This window comes from Tursiops truncatus, chromosome 18 (assembly GCF_011762595.2).
Source record: "Tursiops truncatus isolate mTurTru1 chromosome 18, mTurTru1.mat.Y, whole genome shotgun sequence".
Taxonomy (NCBI): Eukaryota; Metazoa; Chordata; class Mammalia; order Artiodactyla; family Delphinidae; genus Tursiops; species Tursiops truncatus.
In genome coordinates this window covers 14,494,792-14,511,518 of record NC_047051.1, presented here as the reverse complement: position 1 = coordinate 14,511,518, position 16,727 = coordinate 14,494,792, and the positions used below count along the sequence as shown (strand labels likewise).

Genomic DNA, 16,727 nt, shown 5'->3' with positions numbered 1-16,727 from the left:
TGTGACCTTTTGACTGTTTCTGGCCCAGTATTTCTATTGGAATTTAATTTCTTCAGTATCACATCCCATGTATGTTATGCTATGCAATGACTAAAAAATAGCAAAACTACATATAAAGATAAAAGGTTTTGAGTCCCTCCCATCAGGAAACTTGCACAAGCCTCTTAGATAGCCTCATCCACCAGAGGGCAGACAGCAGAAGCAAGAAGAACTACAATCCTGCAGCCTGTGGAACGAAAACCACATTCACAGATAGATAGACAAGATGAAAAAGCAGAGGGCTATGTACCAGATTAAGGAACAAGATAAAACCCCAGAAAAACAACTAAATGAAGTGGAGATAGGCAACCTTCCAGAAAAAGAATTCAGAATAATGATAGTGAAGATGATCCAGGACCTCGGAAAAAGAACGGAGGCAAAGATCGAGAAGACGCAAGAAATGTTTAACAAAGACCTAGAAGAATTAAAGAACAAACAAACAGAGATGAACAATACAATAACTGAAATGAAAATTACACTAGAAGGAATCAATAGCATATTAACTGAGGCAGAAGAACAGATAAGTGACCTGGAAGACAGAATGGTGGAATTCACTGCTGCGGAACAGAATAAAGAAAAAAGAATGAAAAGAAATGAAGACAGGCTAAGAGGCCTCTGGGACAATATTAAATGCAACAACATTCGCATTATAGGGGTCCCAGAAGGAGAAGAGAGAGAGAAAGGACCAGAGAAAATATTTGAAGAGATTAGAGTCGAAAACTTCCCTAACATGGAAAAGGAAAAGCCACCCAAGTCCAGGAAGCGCAGAGAGTCCCATACAGGATAAACCCAAGGAGAAACATGCCGAGACACATAGTCATCAAATTGGCAAAAATTAAAGACAAAGAAAAATTATTGAAAGCAGCAAGGGAAAAACGACAAATAATATACAAGGGAACTCCCATAAGGTTAACAGCGGATTTCTCAGCAGAAACTCTACAAGCCAGAAGGGAGTGGCATGATATACTTAAAGTGATGAAAGGGAAGAACCTACAACCAAGATTACTCTACCAGGCAAGGATCTCATTCAGATTCAATGAGGAAATCAAAAGCGTTACAGAGAAGCAAAAGCTAAGAGAATTCAGCGCCACCAAACCAGCTCTACAACAAATGCTAAAGGAGCTTCTCTAAGTGGGAAACACAAGAGAAGGAAAAGACCTACAAAAACAAACCCAAAACAATTAAGAAAATGGTAATAGGAACATACATATCAATAATTACCTTAAACGTGAATGGATTAAATGCTCCAAGCAAAAGACACAGGCTTGCTGAATGGATACAAAAACAAGGCCCATATATATGCTGTCCACAAGAGACCCACTTCAGACTTAGGGACACATACAAACTGAAAGTGAGGGGATGGAAAAAGATATTCCATGCAAATGGAAATCAAAAGAAAGCTGGAGTAGCAATACTCATATCAGATAAAATAGACTTTAAAATAAAGAATGTTACAAGAGACAAGGAAGGAGCTGGAGGAATCAGACTCCCTGACTTCAGACTATACTACAAAGCTACAGTAATCAAGACAACATGGTACTGGCACAAAAACAGAAACATAGATCAATGGAACAAGATAGAAATCCCAGAGGTAAACCCACGCACCTATGGTCAACTAATCTATGACAAAGGAGGCAAAGATATACAATGGAGAAAAGACAGTCTCTTCAATAAATGGTGCTTGGAAAACTGGACAGCTATATGTAAAAGAATGAAATTAGAGCACTCCCTAACAGCATACACAAAAATAAACTCAAAATGGATTAGAGACCTAAATGTAAGACTGGACACTATAAAACTCTTAGAGGAAAACACAGGAAGAACACTCTTTGACATAAATCACAGCAAAATATTTTTTGATCCACCTCCTAGAGTAATGGAAATAAAAGCAAAAATAAACAAATGGGACCTAATGAAACTTCAAAGCTTTTGCACAGCAAAGGAAACCATAAACAAGACGAAAAGACAACCCTCAGAATGGGAGAAAATATTTACTAATGAATCAACAGACAAAGGATTAATCTTCAAAATATATAAACAGCTCATGCAGCTCAATATTAAAAAAACAAACAACCCAATCCAAAAATGGGCAGAAGACCTAAATAGACATTTCTCCAAAGAAGACATACAGATGGCCAAGAAGCACATGAAAAGTTGGTCAACATCACTAATTATTAGAGAAATGCAAATCAAAACTACAATGGGGTATCACCTCACACCAGTTAGAATGTGTATCATCAGAAAATCTACAAACAACAAATGCTGGAGAGGGTGTGGAGAAAAGGGAACCCTCTTGCACTGTTGGTGGGAATGTAAATTGATACAGCCACTATGGAGAACAGTATGGAGGTTCCTTAAAAAACTAAAAATAGAATTACCATATGACACAGCAATCCCACTACTGGGCATATACCCAGCAAAAGCCATAATTCAAAAAGAGTCATGTACCACAATTCTCACTGCAGCACTATTTACAATAGCCAGGTCATGGAAGCAACCTAAATGCTCATCGACAGATGAATGGATAAAGAAGTTGTGGTACATATTACTCAGCCACAAAAAGGAACAAAATTGGGTCATTTGTTGAGACGTGGATGGATCTAGAGACTGTCATACAGAGTGAAGTAAGTCAGAAAGAGAAAAACAAATATTGTATATTAACGCATATATGTGGAACCTAGAAAAATGGTACAGATGAACCGGTTTGCAGGGCAGAAATTGAGACACGATGTAGAGGACAAAGGGTGGAGGTGGTGGTGTGATGAACTGGGCAATTGGGATTGACATGTATACACTGATGTGTATAAAATTGATGACTAATAAGAATCTGCTGTATGAATAAATAAATAAAATTAAATTTGAAAAAAAGATAAAAGATTTTCTATGGATCTCTTTTTCCACCTTTTAATTACCATGAGTAATTTTTGGTTACCGTCCTTGAACTTTCTAAGTAGGCAATTACATCTTTCATAAAAAGAATTCTTGCCTTTCTATATTTGCCTTTTTTTTCCTTTTTATTCACTTGTAGTTACTAAAAGTGCATCTCACACAGGAAGACGAGCATCGCTGGTGGGCTGGGCCCTTAGGTCTTGCTGCTTTCAACTCTCTCACTAAAGACAATGGTAACTCTTGTGTTAAGTACACAGTGTTTATTGTGCCCACAAATAAACGTTTTATTAATATAAATTTAGATTTATTAGTAAATGGATCTGAATATTAATGAGTTTCTTCTATCATTTAAGCTAGTGATGCACTGGACCATGTTCTTGGCTACTGTGATGACGTGAAACAACAAGGATAATAATACCTACCATCCGGATTGTGTGAGCATTGCAGAAAACACAGACCATCTGGCAGTACAGGTAACACGGTTAAAGATCCCCATCCCCTCCTCTGGATTCTGTTTGGCTCTAGACTACTGACCACAGCTCCTTCTGTTCCCAGCCCCTGCCTCTGCTTGGGTGTTGCATGTGGATTTCCATTTCCTGGTTCGGCACAGCTCTGAGTCCTTGAGTTCCTCACCTTCCTTCATCCCTGGCTCAGAGTGAGCTTTTCTCTGCACTCTGGCTGTTGCTCTGGCCGTTCTGAGATGCAGCTCCTCCCCTGCTTGCACACCCACCCTTCTCTCCAGTGGGTCTCCAGAGCTCTCCCCACCAAGACCTCCCTGTGCTGCTGTCACCTGACACCAGGGGCCAGTAACAGCTTCTTGTGAGAACTGCCAACTGCATACTCTTAGGTTTGACAGTGAAAAACAGAAAGTAAAAGTTACATCAACAAATCAGACCAAAGTGCTTTTTAAAAACATGAATAACTCCTCGACAACAATTATAGACAATCCCCATTTTCCAAGAACAGACCCAGACCTGAGTTAAAGGTGCCTGAAAGCTTAATTCTACTTGCAAATCACTGGTAGTATTTTAGCAAATTTCTGTAGAGTCCTGTGTTTCATTAAAGCATATACTGAAGACGCTTTACTAGTGTATCTAGTTTATCAATACAGTGCAGATAGGTGTTCACCCACTATTTTTAGGCAAGAGCTTGGTAATCCACTGTTTCCTTTATCACCATAGCTGCTGAGACGCTCAGATAAAAGTTTGTACAATTGTGGAAAACAAGCCAATCTTCATTTGCTGACGTTTCTAATATAATCATTTTACATCTTTTACTGTTTAGGTCTTGTTATTTTATTTCTGTGCTATTACATTAACGAAGTCACTTGGAGGTATTGATTATATTTATACTATAAATACAGTTTTGTAAAGAAGAAAAAGAAAGTAATTTCCTCTTTTTCTTTCTTTATAGAAAGCACAGCAAGGCCTTTGGGGTCTGAGTTCTGAAGTTCTGCCTTTGGGAGACTTGGCAGTGTTTCAAGGACTAGAGCTCTAAATAATTCCTTCCCCCAGTCTCTGTTTGGAAATGTTTAGCACTTTGGGAGAAGCAAACAAGGAGATGGGCATTAAACAGGAGAGTGACTGGGGATTTGACCTTTAAAGAGAGGATGAAAACAAAGACAGGAGATGGCCATGGTTCCAAGACCTTGGGCCTGGGAGACAAGATGGGGGACCATGAGGGGTGGACACATGTAAACACCTGAAGACACCAATGACCCCTCCCCTATATCACCCCAGAGATGGGAGGAACTCGGATAAGGGGGAACCATGTGCATACCAAGTGTCTTGGTGCTAAAAACAATAGGAAACGTTTCCGTGCTTGAGACTGAAACAAAAGAAGAAGCCACTGTAGGGGGCTCTCTGCGATCCTCCTTCAACATCGGGACCGGGCAGACAGCTGCGCAGGTCAGATCACTTCTGAAGCTAATGTAACAGTCAGCAACTCCGTCAACTAAGAACAAGTATCCTCCCTGTATTGCTGGGGCAATGTACTAGTTTACTCTCATAAAGGTGGGGAAGATACCAAAATTAATATTTGATTTGTGTGTCTTACAAAATCTTACTCAAAGACAGATTTTGTTTGATATTTGGTGGGGGGATGGGGTGGATCTAAGATGCTTTTTATTCAAGTGGCTAAGTGGTTCACACTTACATAACTGGATTTTATCTTTTATTTTATCCATGCTATATGGCATAAACTACCACACAGTCCTTTTAGGAAATATACAAATTATAAATAATTAAGGGAGAAGTGAGTTCAAATGCTTTGCCTTTATTTCAGCTTATGAGGCTTAGCTTATAGATATAATCTACAGTTCAACTTATTGATCTGAGGGACAAAATTCCACTCAGCCTCAAGGTTTACTTTGTCAGCTGAGGGCTAATAAAATTTTGTCTTTCCATTCCTATTTCCGTCTTTTTACTCTTAATTACTTTCCGACTATCCTTGCATGTTTTTAGAGCTCACTGTTAATACCTTTAATACTCTAGCTTAATATCCCAGCTTCAGAGTTTGTATCTGAGTTATGACATATGTCATTTCTTTCACACTGTAGTAGCTCTCCCCCAAGAAGAAAAATACAGAAGAAAGCTTTATCCTTTTTAGATTTGTTCCTTGTTCTTTCAGTTAACTGATTTGTATGAAGGTTTTGTGTTGAGCAATGTCCAAACCAGGGAAATTTCTAGAATTCGTGTTAGCTCAAGGCTCAGGTAAGCAAGATTAAGTGTATCAAGTGTACCAATTCGAACCATTGGGATCATTATGGGGTTTGTAAAAGTCAGTCTTATCAGACCTCCTGTTATGGTTTGAATGGAAAAGCAAACTTAGCAAAGATTTCCCAGTGAGGTCCCCAAGGATGCCACAACCTTGGTGAATTAAGTGAATTCATTGCTACTCAGGGTCTGGTCCTGAGCCCTGCAAGCTTAGAAACCCAGTCAATCAGAACATCAATAGTAGATCCTGCTCTCCAGAAAGACTCACATTAATTGGATCCCCAGTTACTGATGTATAATAACCAGAATGGCAACTGATTAACTTACAATGAAACATAAAGCAAAGGACCAGACCAGATCTTCTTGCTTGTTCATTTGCTCCCCTGTAGACAAATCTACAAGGAAAGCCAGATTATTATCAGGAAGAGGCTTCATAGATGAGTCAAACCAGGGGAGCAGGTGAAAGATATTAATGATGCTGCCAGCAAGCCATCCACCTCTGCTGGAGCCTGTCCCTGCCACTGTCACTCCTCTCTAGTCCCCAGGCTTATGTTGGAAACCTTAGCCAGTGTGCAAGTGACATTCTTTTCTCTGAACTCAGAGCTGAAATCAGCATCTTTCTTTTTTTTTTTTAATTCTGATTTTTATATGTTGTTTACTTTAAGCAATGCATTCTTAGATTCAGAAGGAAAATAACTTTTAGCAGACATATAATTGAAGTCATTGTGAATATCTAACAAGCTAAAACATGTTTTCTAAAAAGCACTGAGCCACAACATATGCTAAGGCCTCCCAGTACCATGGGATGGTATCCCAGTATTGTGGGATCCAAGTACCACGGTCGGGCCAGAAGCTCTGTGACCCACTAGAGCCTAGAGGAGACACAGAATTAACACTGCAGCTTCATAACTGGCTGTCACTCGTGTCTGTGGCGTGCCACATTCTTCTGACCCTCGCTTCCAGGGATCTATAACTGTTGATATGCTTGTTGTCACCTTGGACTAAATTTCTTCTAACCCTTGCTTCCCGTGTGTGCAACAAGTCTTTGTTGTCCAGCTTCCCGATAAGCCTGTTTTGTCCACCTGCCATTTTAGAATTTTACAAAACACTTCGATGGCAATAGTTTTTACTGAACATGTTTTACTGTCATCAAAGTAATAAAACTTACACTCAACTATATAATTGCAATTATACTTATAGTACTCAACTATATATACTTATACTCAACTATATAATTGCAATTTTCAACTGCTAAAAGAATAGTTCTTACTTATTTTAAAGCCTTAGCAATTTCAACTACAATTTTTCACAGGTTTAACATAATAAATGATAAACATAATAACAGGCTATTTATGAAATCTGACCTTTCCTGAAAGTGAGGGCTTTTAAATTTCTAATAAATAAGTAAATTAATTAATCTAATAAATCTGAAACATTAATGTTGAGACCTATTGGAGACAATTGCTGGTGGAAGGTGTAAGAGGCTGAGAGCTATTGCACAAGGCATACAATCGTAGAACAATATATCTTTTGTTTCATTACTTTGTCAATAATTTTACTATAGAGACCAAGATAAAAGCAGAATCTATATAAGCCCATCTGAAAAACACTAAATGCTGCCCATGTGCATCTGTGAGACATACTTTAAAATGATTATTATCAAATAACCAAATATATCCACTAGTTTATATTTTTGAATAAACTGCAGTTTTCAAAAGTATGTGAGAGGGCTTCCCTGGTGGCGTGGTGGTTGAGAATCCGCCTGCCGATGCAGGGGACGCGGGTTCGTGCCCCCGTCTGGGAAGATCCCACATGCCGCGGAGCGGCTGGGCCCGTGAGCCATGGCCGCTGAGCCTGCGCGTCCGGAGCCTGTGCTCCGCAACGGGAGAGGCCACAACAGTGAGAGGCCCGCGTACCGCGAAGAAAAAAAAAAGTATGTGAGGCCCTAATGATTTTATCATAAAATGACTTAAAATCCTGAAACTCTAAAGCGAAAGTAAGCATACCCCAATTCACCAGTGTCCGTATCTGGAGCAGGTCATTTGTCTGATTTCGTGTTTGTGTGATATAAGTGAAGAAAGAGTTGAGATTCAGGTGGAATTTGGAAAGAAAATCGCTCATCCCATTAGAAAGCAGCAGCTCTGTCAGGCTTCCTTCTGGGGCGCACATGCTTTCCTTGGATGTGTGAGTATCTTAAATAAAGTCACTTTCAGATTTAACCTGAGAGGCATACGTCTCTGAAGCGGACATGTTAAATGGACTTGTTGCTTAGACAATTTAAACTTTGGAGTAGCCACCTTACTTCTCTAGGTCCAGCTTCATGGGGTAAGAGGATGGGGGGAAAGAGAACAGCTTTCTCATTAGTCCCGTGTTCATCGCCTGCACCTCTGCACTGGATCTTTTCCCTTCAGCCCTGCGGGTCCACTCTCCATCGTTTTTCACTGGCTGTGGTACCCACACTCTCTGGCTTCCAGTTGGGTCTGGCCCGTGGAAAGCAAGCTAGGGAGATCAGAGGAGGAGAGTGGAGTTCCTGCTGGTCCCCAGCTCCCTCCCTGTAGGGTCACCAAGGGCCTGCTGCCTTCTCCAGTCCTACAGGACGGCCCCCGCTTAGACCCTCTGGGTCTCCAGGGTCTGTAACGGCTGCCTCCGCGCGCCCCCTTCAGGCCCCGCGGGTAAAAGCTCGGGAAGTTGCTAACCGGGCGGGGTCCCCTTGGTTAACTCTGCTCTTCAGATTGCCCCACTGGAGGGTCTCATCCACTTCTTCTTGGAACCCTGACTGATGAAAATTTTATCTACGTTGGGTCACACAAATCATCTTCATGGGGTCTCTTCTAAATTAATGAAACTAGGATTGCGTTACTAGACTAGCCTGAGACTGCAGATGCTACCATCAAGAGTTAACAGCCCTTTTCTTTATAGTGCAGGCATTTAGAAAGAAATGCCAATTGCCTAAAGACATCAATTCTTCATCCAAACTGTAATTAGACTTTGAATAATAGTCTTCTTTGACATATAAAATCATGTCTTTGTAACAGAAGTCTTCGACTGAGTGCTTTAGACTTCAGTAGAAGGAAAGAAGGGTTCTAAATTAAGACTTGAAATCTTTAAAATAGACAGGGGGAAGAGCCCAAATGTATTTCTGTTATCAGTTTTTTGCACTACTACTCCTAATAATGTTATTATTAATAATAATAATAGATAACAATGACTGAATGCTTAGTTTATATCAGTGACTGTTTCGGGTGCTTAACATATATCAGCTCATTAAACACCCTCAGCAATCTGTGAGGTAAGAATTGGTATTATTATCCTCACTTTACAAAAAAGGAAATAAAATACAGAGAATTAAATAACTTGCCCAACGTAGTGCTATATGTTGCTGCCTTCATTGCGTTTTAGAACATGCTAAATAATGATTCTCGCCCAGAAGAATCACATGTACTAATATTTTTAAAAATTAAAAACCATTTTTATTACCACTTCCATATTGCTGACTTCCAAATGTCCATAGACCTGGGTGAAATAATCATTGAGCTTTAGCAATTTTTTTTAACATGGAAGTTTTCTGAAAATCAGAAATTTGTTACACTAACTTCAGCAAAAGATGTTTACATTTCTGAACATTTCTTTCAAGAAAAAAATGTGTCCACATGTATTTGTGTGTCGGAGCTGCCGCTGGCACCATGGGAAAAAACAGACAAACATCATTTCAAAGTTAAACTAATGGAAATAACTTAATTGATGTGAAAAGATCATCTTGCTTAAAACTAACTTGGGCAATCAATGTACAAATTTGCTTAACAGCGGCAGTCTGTAAACCTTCTCATCATGCAGTGTTTTATATTATAAAAGTACCAAAATAGAATATATTGAGGGTATAGAAAAGCTGAACTGTGAATACATGTCTTTTTAATATGTTTCTGTTCTAACCTAGTGATTCAAGTTACAGTCTGTGGTCCAAGGAGCATTGATACTGAAGGGCTTAACTGTACATGAAAAATATCTTATTCCTTCAAAAAAAAAATTGGAGATCAGAAACAATACAGCAAATCTACTCAATTTGATTGATGGGCTCTCTTGGTGTTTGTTGTATTGTTTTCTGAGATTTGAAATATTTCATGTTTTAAAATTTTAAAACAAAGTTCCTAAATTTGAGTAATGGGAAGATCACTTCAAAAGGACAAAAATTCACAAAACTGCAAAATATGTCTGCAGACCTGGTTAGAGAAAAAAATGAAACAGAGTGCTTTCTGAAAGAAGAAAATTAAAAACACAATTTTTTTCCTTTCTTTGTGTTTCAATGATTTAGCCCTGTGTTTGGAGTTCAGGATACCAGAAATGTGTCTACATCCAATATCTGTACTTTGGGGGTTTGACTGCTACCTTATTTTTACTGATTCTGTTCTTGGGTAATTCTTAGGCCTTCAGTTCCTTTTATGGGCTCACAATTAATTTGAGTTTGTTCAATATCCCTAAAAAAATTAAGTAAATAAGAAAGGGATATTTAGGAACAATGAGCCTAACTTTTCGCTGTTGTCAACAGTTTGGTTGTGATATTTTGGAATTTTTCATATGCAGCTTAAAAGGAGAAGGAAGAGAAAAAGATACAAAAAAGGAGATGCAGGAAGGACAGCAGGGTCAGGAGGTGGAGAAGAAGAAAGAAAAGAATGAAAAAGAAAATTAAAGAAGCAGGTGGAAAAGGAGAAGGAAGGAGAAAGGAAGAGGAGAGGAGAGGTGAGAAGGCCAGGGGGTGGAAAGGGGGAAAGAATAAAAAATTTTAGCTATTTTTGGAGGCCAGATTATTTTACCACAGAAAAGAGTGAGAAAAACTCCCCAACTTCTTTGTACGTGTGCCAGTGTATAAATGGCTATTCTATACATAATTGCCTATAGTCTTATAAACAATTTTTTAAAATACACTCACTCCCACATTTTCACTTCTTGGACTCTGCTTCCTAGAAGAATGTGATACCTGAAATCAGAGTCCATTACATACTTTCTTACCTTAGGTAAGTGTGTAAGGAGCTATTTCCTCAATTCCTGCAGGATTAGGAAATTAGCCCAAACTACTGACTGCTAAGAATACCAAGATGATAAAGTTAACATTTCAGAGCTGATAAAGTTAAGGCTACGAGCCCCTTCCAAAACCCTGGCAGAGGACTTGGTAATGTGTTTACATGTCTCATGTTTATGTAAAACTTCTAAAAGAGATTCTTGTATCCCTTTTCTCTACAAGGAACCCCGAAATTTGTCTGAGTTCCAGGTCCCACAAAACTTGGATCCGTCATGCAATAACGGATTCAAGGAGACGGTCAAATCTGCTTTAGGAACTCTAAAGAAGAAAATTGTGCAAAATAGTTCTGGAAGCTCTTTACATGAAGTCCTGCCTGAATACAAGGGGTGGTTAGAAAGTTAGGGGGATTCTCAAAGTCTCTTCCAGACCCTTGAGACTAGGACTATTTTTTGAAGGTTTTGCAATCCAAAAGCTTATTTGTTATAAAGCAGTTGTTTAAAATATAGGCTTATATTATTATTTACCTCTAATACTCTTATTTCCCACAGGTTGAAGATGGATAGATAGAGATGGACAGACAGACATAGATCTCCAAGACAGTTTCAAGTGCCCCCTCCTTTTCTTTAATAAATTGTGCAGTGTTTCAGTCTTTAACATTTCACTATAAAACACCAACCAACACCAAGCCTATAATCCGTAAGGCTATATCAGGTACCACTGCATTATGTAAATGATAACATAATACCAGGACTACTATAATCCCAGATACCAATGCACAATGAGTGGATTATGATAAATAATGTAAAAGGTTAAATAACTTTCATTTACTTGAATGCTAAACATGGTGTTATAAGCCAGTGAACTTAATATAACCACAATGACCCTCAAACAATACTCTCATTAGTTACACCTTAGGCTTAAAATAATTCACACAAATCTGGTTGGTCTGGTTTTCAAGATGAGGAAAGTAAAGCCTAAAGCAAGCTGAGTTCTAGACCAGGGCTGACCAGTAAACGGCATTAATCCAACTATTCCTCTTTCCTGTCCTGGGGCAGACATCAGTAATCAATCATCAGCTCTTTCCCTACATTCCAGGTAGCCATTACCAATTGATCCGTGTGGACACACGAACTAAAACCTAGTGAATAAACCAGGTCTAGACTAAGGATACATAGTGGTCAGGAGATAACAAGGAAGTAGGATTACCATCCCCTCACCACTCCCACCCACCCAAATCTGTCACTAGTGCTTCTTATGTTGATATCCCTTTTCATATGACTTCATTCTCATACTCTTCTGCAAGAAAAATAAGCCATTTATCCAGTTTATGACTAAAACCCCTCTCTTTCCTGGTGACACTTTGTGGGTGATGATGACTGAGAATCCTGTCTTCACGCTTGGCTCTCCCCATGACCTCACATGGTTGGTGCAAACGTCTCCACTCGCTCCCCTGGGGCCCGTGCTCCAGGTGTGGACTCCTGCTTTCTCTGGCTCAACACACAGCTGGACAGCATCTGTCTAAACACAGAATCCCTCAGCCCACATCCCTGCATTGCTCATGTTCTGCCTCTTCTACCGTCTGCGGCTTGGGGTTTGGCAAACACCAGGGAAAGTGCTCTGGGCTCTACCTGTGATCTGAAGAGTATTAAACCATGGAAAAGGCAATGTTTCATAACAAGTGGACCTTTCATCTTCTTGGAGGAGTCTTGCCTTTCATCACTTACTGCTCCTGGAGCAACAGGCATAGACATAGAGAAAGAGATAGATGATTTTGAAGGGGGAACTAATGAAATAGTAGCGATGGATGTGTAAGTCTGTCTTTTAGCTTAGAAAGTGCTTATGGAAAGTACTTGGCACTAAAACATGGTGGGCGGGGAGCAGAGTTCCATCTTTCTCTAGTCCCCTCGAAGGTTGCCCCAGCACAGGGCCAAGGGGTCACCACCAGTGGGCTATCTGGGGACACACTTTATAACACTGTAAGCTTTTCTTCACACCTGGCAGCAAGAATTTTGAGAAATACCTACTTGTTCCCATTTTAGTGGATTTAGGCTTACAAACAGAACAGTGGTCTCTAATCAACTCAACTGACTCACTCACTCAAAAGTAGGCAGTGGAAGTCCAGAGCCCCTGCCCTTCCCTTCCACCCCACCTCCATGCTAAGAGTAAACAAACCCTGGATGTGTGTACGAAGCGTTAGGAATTTGGGTGAGGGATACTGACTGGGGGCAGAAGAACGGAGTGTCTTCCAGACAAACGCCCTTCTCAGAGATCTTGCTGACTCCCTCAGCATTTTCTCATCAATTTATTTATTTAACGTACATTTATTGCATCCTCTCCTAAGGGCAGGTACAGGGCTAAGCACTGATTATGGCAAGATAAATTACAGCCTGAAAATTAGATGCAGACGTTCTTATTTCTTAGGCACCTAGTATATACAGCAGGTCAGTACATATGTATCCCTTATTCAACCCTGTGATGTAGGTATTACTATTCTCATCTTTTTACCAAACGATAAAACAGAGACTCAGGGAGGTTACACAGTTTGACCTGCGTCTCAAGATTAAAATGTGGCCCAAACGGATTTGAACCCAACCCTGTTCTACCATACTGCCTCAACCTTCATAACTAAGTGAAAGAGACAAACAAATATGTACAATTACCTTCAAAGGGATTAATGCTATCATGCAGGTGTGTACAGTGAAGCTATAAGAGAGCATGGTGGAGAGTAACATTCTCTTAGGGGACTTCTGACCCTCACCTGGTCCTTATGAGGAGTGAAATGTGGGTGATCCCCAACATAGGAACCACAAGCTTTGTTTTCTTATTTTATAACAGCATACAGTTCTCAAAGCAGCCGCACCTGACCAGGTTAATGATCTGTGATACGGTTTCAGTCTTAGACAACTTCAATCCAAATATCACCTTGATTAGATGGCTCCTGTAAGAAACTTAAAAGGAATGCCATCCCAGGAAACTCATCTGCACAGAAAAGCAACAGTCACTCAAACAGAAATCCAGTCTGAGTAAGCATCACGGTATCACTTTTACAAAGGCCATGGGAGAAGCCAAAGTATCTCCTTTTGAAACTCAAAGAATATAGGTGATCAACATTTGATTAGTTTGCCAGGACAGACATATAAATAATATTTTAGAGTAAAGAACTGAATTATAGTATTGAATTTGGCAGTCTGCATTTTTGAAAATGCATCAACATAGTAAGAAAAGGGACTCATACAAGTAAATGGGTAAAAAAATCATTTTACTATTGTAACTGGTATCATTATAAAGCTCTTAACTCAGGAAGGTCTCCTGATCAGTTTGTTTTCTTTCCAGTATGTGGAGGAAAATGATAGCCAAGTACGTGTATCTCTGGGGACTAAGGTGGGACCTGTAGGCTGAGCACAGAACTGAAAATAAAGCAGTGTATTTCCGTGAACGGACAAGCACAATAAACCCATACCATTGCAAAATGAAAGTACCTGATTCCAAAAGCTTTGCTTTTCCATGCCATCACCAAGAGGCAACAATTCCTCGCTCATTCTCCATTCCACGTTCTCTGTTAGTACTTTTTGACTGGCAGTATTTATTTTCATTTTAGTACTTGAAAAAGTAAAGGAGCATATGTCTGTCCTGTGGGAGAACAGAATAGGGCATCAAAATGCAGTAGCTATAATTGGTTAGGCATTTGCCTGCGCTAGACAAGGGCGGAGACTGAGCTGATGTCCCAGCCTGTGGCTCACTCGCCCGGCCGAGCCTCAGCTCACTGGCTTCACCCACATTCTCAGTCCGTTGATTCAGGGGCAGCTGTTTAGACACAGTTTTTCCCCACAGCAGGCACCAGCCTGGGGCTCTTTCTAAATGGCTGGAGTGGCCAGCAGCAAAGCCACTGTCAGACCCCTCCTCTACTATGGAAAGAGCTCATGGTCACAGGCTGAAATTGGGGGTTGAACTGAGGCAGTGTTTCTTTTTCCCAAGTGAAAAAACGGAATAACCTGTGTTTGTTGTTTGGCTAGTTTAGGTACAGCAGAATGCTCACTAAGTTGATTTCACAACGTTCTGGACATGTTTACACAATAGAAGCATTTATATGAAGACTGTCTTTTTCCTTAACAAAAGGTTTCCCCCTCCCTCTAAATATTGATGTCTGACGGCTGGGGCTCTCTCATATTTCCTCAGCTGAGTGTCCCATCCCTACCCCGCCAGCGGGTTACACATGGGTCTTCCAAACATTCCTGCTCAAAAATTTCCAGCCTCAAGACTCGTCTTTGAGGGACCTCACTCAGAACATTCTCTAGCTAAGCCAGCCACAAGTCCACCTGACATCTTTTGGCTCTCAGACCGCCACTGGAAACCACAGCGAAGCACACTGACCCACAGGTGATGGGGACCAATCTGTACTCAGCTTCCCTTAGCAGCGTGTTTCTCTTTCCCCCCATCCCCAATCTCCAACAGGCAAGCACAGACTCCTCTGCTTCTACTGTGCAAAGGAGCCCGACGTGACAACATGTGATTGACCCCTTGCAACGTGGCCATCCGCTGTAGACACAGCTCGGCCTCAGGATTTGCCACCAGTGCAATTCTGCCACTTACTTCCTGGCCTACGATCATGAGTAAGGGTCATGCCTGAAATATGCCTCGGACCTCTGCAAAAGAACCCGGAATTCCCATTACCCTGGAACCTAAGGACATAATTAATCAAGAATTGAATATCAGATAAAATTGCAACTGTAGAGAGACGTGATCATTGATGTTCTTTTTTGTAATCATTACTATCACAGAAAGAGATTATTTCCTCCAAGAGCTATGTGAGTTGTGTCCTAGGATGGTACATTGTACACTTCTTAGTGTTTCGCTGATGGTGTGTTCTAGTATCTTTGATTAAAAAACAGTAGAAGAGATGTCGCAGGATGTTACCTGCGTTACTGCCAAATAAGGCATGTATGGAATTGCTAAGCCTTCAAAGAAAGTAGGAAAGGAAGATGTTTTGATCTTTACTAGGTGCCTGGCATTAGTCTGCAAGAGCGAGTAGGGGCTTAAATTAGTTGGGAACGATCCGTTCCTGGCTCCTCTCCATCTGTCTCACCCTATATCCAATCCAGTGTGGTCCCTTCCCTGCATTTTCACCGCCACCATCTCATCCATCATCCTTCCTCTGGACTACTTCCACACCACCTACTGGTCTCCCCGCTTTAACTCCTGTCCCCCTCCCATCTGTTGTCCACGTGCAGCTTTTTAAGGCGTGCATCCGATCACGCCACATGCTCTGCCAGGTGCCCTCCGCTCTCACTCTCAAAGGACACCTGACTTCTGAGTTTTCAGGTCTTAGCTTAAAGGTCAGCACCTTCTCTAAGTGCCTGCTCCCTGTTATTCTATCGCACTGCTCATTTTTTATTGCTTATTTGTTGGCTTTCCAGTTACTTGTCCGCCTCCCTCTATACGCTGTGACCTCCCCCGGGCAGAGAGCAGGCTTGTTTGTTCACCAGTGGGTACCCCAAACCTAGCATGTTGATTGGTATAGACTAGGTACCCGATAAATGTGTGTTGGATGAATGACAAAGAAGAACTTGAATTGGGTGTTGATGGTAGGAAGGATCTGGCATGCAGAGGTTAAGATGTTGAGATTCATGTTGGTAAAAGGGCAAAGGTGAAGGTGAAATAATAAAAGAGAAAAAGAGAAGTTGGAATGTGGCACGTGTGTGAGGGCATTGGGGGCAGCCCAATACCCAGAAGATCTGGGCAAGGAGCAGTGCTAGGCAGTCTGAGTAAAGTAGGCCAGGTGTGTTGGGCCTTGTTGCCTGGGGTCCACCCTGTGGTCTGGTGCTGTGTATCTTACATGGTTGCCATCAACTTGGACCTCAGATAAGAAGCCAGAGTGACAAATCCCAGAGAGAATGCCATGATCAATTTTCAAAAGCACATATCCCGGGCTTCCCTGGTGGCGCAGTGGTTGAGAGTCCACCTGCCGATGCAAGGGACACGGGTTCGTGCCCCGGTCTGGGAGGATCCCACATGCCGTGGAGCGGCTGGGCCCGTGAGCCATGGCCGCTGAGTCTGTGCGTCCGGAGACTGTG

The 16,727-nt window shown here is 41.0% G+C and overlaps 1 protein-coding gene across 16 annotated transcripts in view; it reads right to left on the bottom strand.

Annotated features, from left to right (window-relative positions):
• The window catches only part of COG6 (component of oligomeric golgi complex 6), a 288,003-nt gene that overhangs the window by 136,130 nt on the left and 135,146 nt on the right, over positions 1 to 16,727 (bottom strand). For all 16 annotated transcript variants that reach the window (XR_012327602.1, XR_012327603.1, XR_012327601.1 and 13 more), the window contains one exon: positions 14,136 to 14,286. The gene's annotated coding sequence lies outside the window, so the exon portion shown is untranslated. The remainder of the gene's footprint in view (positions 1 to 14,135; positions 14,287 to 16,727) is intronic.